The sequence below is a fragment of the Amia ocellicauda genome, chromosome 6, assembly GCF_036373705.1.
Source record: "Amia ocellicauda isolate fAmiCal2 chromosome 6, fAmiCal2.hap1, whole genome shotgun sequence".
Lineage (NCBI taxonomy): Eukaryota > Metazoa > Chordata > Actinopteri > Amiiformes > Amiidae > Amia > Amia ocellicauda.
The window spans coordinates 47,708,537-47,714,262 of NC_089855.1; the positions used below are offsets into that span (position 1 = coordinate 47,708,537).

The window sequence follows — 5,726 nt, forward strand, 5'->3', positions numbered from 1 at the left end:
GTGTTTGATTTCCTCCTTATGACACAAACTCCAGATGTCACTGGCTTTGTGTTCGTATCCCAGTGCACAATATCGGTTCCCTGTAGCGAGAGCTGAAGTGCCTGCAGTAATTGTTTGAAGAATACCTTATACTCTGGGTGGTCAATACAGTGTCTTTGAAGTTGTTTTCATTGTATGAAGAAATGACTCCTTCTGTGGAGTCGCTTTTGCCAGCTGCATTTCTCTGCTGTTCTGAGCTGCTGTTTGGTGTCTTTGCCCTGCTTAGACCGAGCCACAGGGCTGGCGCAGTTACGGCACCAGCATGAGAGGGAGCTGCAGGAACTGCGGGAAAGCCTTCTTGCTGCTGGGAAACAGGAGAGAGAGGAGCTGCTAAGGTTCCAGTGAGAGGAGATTGAGAGGGTGAGGCAGGATGTAACTGCCTCTCAGCTTTAGTTAAGTTTGTGACTATTTTTTTGGTTCCTACCTAAAATTAATAGGATATCGTAGAGGCGGAACTAATTAGCGCCATCCTTGTGTTCCGCACGTAATTAAAGGGGGCACAACATCTAAAGTGTAGAGCTAAAACATAGCATCGCAAGAGCTCTCCGAGCTAAGTAAATATTAAGAATATAAAGATATCTAAATGTATATTATCCGAGTAAAGAAGACAAGGAAGAAGGCTTTTGAGATTTAGCCCCTCCTAAGTAGGAAGCAGCCTACGAGGTATGTTTCTTTTGTATCCAGTTGTCTGTGATATATTTCATGTGCATAGCTTGTGTTAACTAGTGTGTAACTATAACGGCACAAACTGTATTCAAGACATACATACATGCATTGTATTTATAATTTCCTTTTATTTTTTTTCTCTCTTTCAACCCAGTTCTCACGGGTTGACAGGATATGTTGTTGAAATAAAACCCCGTTTTTTAACCAAGACCTCGTGCTTCGTGTTGACTACTGGAGGGAGCTACACAGGATGTTGCAAACAAGGTATCTCTACTGTCCCTTTATTAATAGTACTGAATCAGAAGCACTTACTTTGACTATTGCTTATGTCACTGACAAGCCCCAGAGTGAAATGAAACACCCAAGTATTCAAATCTTTCTGTCCTGCTTTGTGGAATGGTTTAGTTTAATGTTATTTCCAAGAAATTGAAAGAGATTAAGCCAATACGAAAAGTAATATATAATCATCCTTGTCGGCCTTAAGAAGTCAGCAATGTCTTGTCATTAGAGAATATAATTGGGAACATGGCCTGGTGTGTATGTGCGTTCATTTATTGGTTTGCTTTGTCTGTTTGTGGTTGTCAGGCTTCTAGCTTGTCTTTCTCCACCAGCCTTGTATATGAAAGGACAATCAATCATCCTCTGCATGTCACTGAAATCCGTCACCCCTGCACAGCTCCGTGCTCGGTGTGATCCCTGTGAACAAATAATCGCACATGAAAACAACAACGCAATAGAAGGTGTGTATAACTCTTGTGTTTTTTTTTGTCTGTGTTAAGCTCCCTTTGTGCACCAGTGATTTCCCAGTTCTGCCTCTTGTACAGTGAAATATGCCTTTCCACACCAGGGAAGCACAACAGCAATAGTGCTGTGTCCCTTAAACCCACGCGGGAAGCATCACGTCAGCCTGTGAAAGGTTCTTATGTTGGGAGCCTGAAGTCTCAGTGTGTGTGTTCATATGTGTCCACAGAGCTGCATGTTCACAACACAGAGGAGTCTCAAGAGTCCATCTTCAGATGAGACCTGTGGATTAATATTCAGGTATGTTGACTGTGTATGTAGTATTCACATGCGTTGAGAAAAAGCACGTGAATGATTCTGTATAGCCCTGGAGTCTGTCGTAGGTCAAGGGCAGACTAGGACAGTAGTTGTCTAAACTTCACATAGAAACTGGAGACAGTTTCTTAGCATCACTTCAGAAATGCTGGCTTTGTTGGGTGGCTGTCTTGCTGTCTTTGCCAAGTCCCTGATCTGCTCTTTCAGACCCATGGCAGCCTGGGTGCATTTTGGGAGCAGGAGCTGCAGAACCTTCACTCGGTCATCTGCATGAAGAGCCATCAGGTCAAAGAGCTCAGCCGTAAAGAGCACCAGATGCAATCCCTGGTAAGGACAAAACGTTTGTTTTCAGGTTCATATCAATAATCAATAATTGCTTTTAAGAATTGTTTCAATTAGGAAACACGTGTCACAGGGTGACGTTGGTGCATAAATAATTAAGCACTTTTCGTTATTTCACGTTTGCACTTATTTGTATATTTTGATTTATTACTATTGCTTTTTTTAAATGGTTCGTTATTGTATACTTACATTTCACAAGATTTTTTTTGTAACACTAATTCCACTGACGTGAATGCACTATACGCCACACCTGGAGAGTGTGCTCTCCCCAGAGCCAATATGAACCAATGGGACATTCTGGTTCAGTCCTGTTGAGTGGGGATTGGATTGGATTGGATGGAGGGGGTTGTCTCGCCCCCTGGAGTATAATTGCCCTCTGAGAGGAAGGAAGCGGGGAAGAAAAAGGCTTAGAAGGGAAGTCCGCAACCGGGAGCCGGCACCGGGAAGAGAGGCGTATCGCAGCACGGAGCGGACACTGTAGATTCAGGTGTGGACGGACGGACGGACGGACGAGTGAGAAGCACAGCACAGCACAGCACAGCACAGCACAGCACAGTACAGCACAGGCGATGGCGAGGCGACTGCAACATACGAGGGGAGGCGATTATCTACAGCAGGAAGGCAAGCCGGCGAGCCCTTCCGCCAAGTGAAGTGATTCCCCGTGTGTAATGTGTGATGTTTGTGCAATATATAGAGAGCGCTGATGCAGCCCGGGAGTCGTTTGGCTTAATGCTAATGAACTGAAGGTTACTGACTCTATATGACTAAAGTACCCGCTATTTGTTTTAAGCTGGTCCCAGTGTTACACACGCATGTTATACTATGATGGTGACTGTACCGTATTGATTATTGCTGAATCTAGGATTGGTTTTAAAGATTTTAGATTATTTTAACCAGAGTTTTTATAATGCTAAGAACGGTGATTGCTGGTTTTATTTTTCTTAGCCTAGGAGAGAGTAGCTAATGGTCTGGAGTGGAGCCCTAAACGGAAGCGCTAGAGCCTGTGGAGGACTGACTGGCTCAAGACTGTAGAGACTCCAATTTGATCGACTGGCAACTTGATTTCTTGGGCTGCCACTTCCAGAGATGCACTGGACCCTTGCTGCTATCCATTTTATATATATATTTTTTTTTTATCTGTGAAATTGTACTTGTGTTTTAGAGCTCGTATCTGAGAATAAACTACTGGTGCTTTGAGATTCGTGCTGCCTATGCTGGGGTGTTTGGTCGGTGGTGTGCCTCCCATTAAAATATATGTCGAACTTGGGCAGCATTTGGTGAAAGGAAACATTTCTGGGGTGCAAATCCCCAGTGGCGTAGTTGGAGCTATAAACTTAAGAGTGCCACCGTGACACACCCATCTTTGGAGAGTTCTATTCAGTCAGTCGTTCCAGCGCGGCTGTGTCTAATGTCTCAGGAAATCCTTTCATCTTTATTGTCAGCAGACTGAGAAGAACCTCTTGCTGAAGAAGATGCAACACTGCAAGTGTTTGTAATAATATGAAGATGAACGTGTTACAGTGGAAGAAACCAACACAGCAGACAAAGCAGGAAATTAGGAATTGAGGGCTCTTAAAACGGAAATAAGTCTTGTCAGTGCACTTTTAAAGCATTGGTTTATGTCTTCTGCCTGTTCTCCCTGTGAAATCAAAGCATATGCAGTAGACGCGCGTGTATGTGGAATGTGATTGAGACATGGTGTGTGTTGTTTGCCATGTCCTGAACACTTGCTGTGTCCTGTGTTGCTCCTCAGGCAGCTGACAGGAGAGCTGACCGCACTGCAGCAGGCGCTGGCCAAGGAGTCCCAGCACACTCAGAAGCTGGGCCTGGAGAAGGAGCAGCTGCAGTGCAGACTCTACAGTCCAGAGTCTTCTGTCCCCTCTCCTGCCTCACCTCTCCCATCACTGAGCCCAGCGAATGGCAGGCAGAGGAGCCGTGTTCTGCATTGACATCCTGCTGGCCAGAAAACACGCAGGCAGAGCAGGGCAAATATAAAAGATTAAATACTCTTGACAAACTGATGGCATTTTGTCTCCTATTGTAAAATCAGTCTCCTGCAAAAAAAACGCAATATACCAACAGCATTGTTATTGTCATGCTGCCAGTCTGCACCTTCCCCAACTCACCACCTGAGGTCACCCTTTACTTCTCTCACATTATTATTCCATTATCCCTAGCACCTGTTCTTTATTTCCCTTACTCAACTCCCAACAAGCCCAGATGAAACCCCGGATCAACGCGAAGTCATTGTTTGTTTTAGCATCAATTTCCAAGCCTTTCCTAGTTTCCTCGCTCCTTTGTGTTAGACCCTTGCTTACCTTTGACCACTGTTCTTTGGATCTCCCTATTGTTTTGCTTCCTGGATTCCTGACCTCTTGCTTACCTCTGGATTCTCTACATTGCCCTGTTTGCCTGTGACCCGACCTCTTCCTGTTTACCTGACCACATCTTCAGATCTGTCTCTACTACTCCTGTTTACCGGCCCCAACCTCCCTCCCTGGATAGAGCTCGCTCTGCGCCTGGGTCCCTGTTCGCCTGGTCAGTGAACCATGACAGTTATATTGTTAAACTGAGGATCCTATTCTACGATAATGAGCTTGATACTTGGGTGCATTACATAAGTTGTGGATTTCCATTGTGTGATATCCGCAGTCTCCTTCTGATTCAAATCACTTCAGAGTCGTACATTAAAATGTGTTTAATTGAGTGTTCTGAGCAGGTCGAGTGCATCACTTAACTGTTCCTATTGGTTGTGGTGTCCTACTGTTACATATTGAATGCTCTGTGTGGCGAGCTCAGTTTGGAGGGTCATTAATGTGTCAGTCTCTTTCTTCTGACTAACATCCTCAAAAGCTGTGATTTCCTCCTGACTGTCCCTGATGAATGAAGGTTAACTTTAGCCACAGCTGTAAACTCTAAATACATCCACCAGAGGGAGACAATCTTGCCATGTTAACACAGAACTTCCTGTCTCCAATAATATCTAAGTACATTTAAATAGATGACCTATTGCAATTAAAATATAGGAAACTGACAGCCGCAGTCATGGTGGGGATTCTATTTGATGGTTGTGACTCATGGGTATGTTGTTCCATTAAGGTGCCTTTTTTAGGTTATAAATGTTTGACTTTCTCAAAGGATCATTCCACCAGTTGGCTGTTGGAATGGCAGGAGAAACCACTGCAGGAAAACAGCAGGCAATACTACTTACACAGCTGTGTTAAAACATTCAGTAGCTTGTTGGAAACTGTCCAGCGCTGGGAGAGACAGTTCAGTGGCTCAGAGTGTGTGACTCCATGAGGGTTTGATCCAGTGGAATGACTTACTCTTAATCCTGCACAGATTTTCCTCAAGAGACTCCACACATTGGCCATTGTCCTGAAAGAACATCTAGTATAATGGGCTGATATGACTGATGCTACTGTGCATTATATACCTTATACTGTATGTTCTTTGACAATTCAGATATTCCTTTACAAAATAAACAAGCAGACATGTGAAGCAAGCAAAATACAACACAACACAATCAAACACAATAAAAGCATCCAAAACATACTGGCCTCAGAATTGAATATCTGAATTCAATTCAATCTGAGGTCTGAATTCAATAATCTATAAAATAT

The 5,726-nt window shown here is 43.9% G+C and overlaps 1 long non-coding RNA gene across 2 annotated transcripts; it reads left to right on the forward strand.

Moving 5' to 3' along the window:
• The first annotated feature begins 288 nt into the window (after positions 1–288).
• Positions 289–5,044, forward strand: LOC136751625 (uncharacterized). Of its 2 annotated transcripts, none has more exons than XR_010817040.1 (6): positions 289–702; positions 860–969; positions 1,291–1,445; positions 1,676–1,746; positions 1,969–2,088; positions 3,857–5,044. It is a non-coding gene; the product is annotated as an uncharacterized LOC136751625 (long non-coding RNA). The 2 variants fall into 2 exon arrangements; XR_010817041.1 differs by having other exon boundaries at positions 297–702; positions 1,317–1,445.
• Positions 5,045–5,726: the final 682 nt, after the last annotated feature.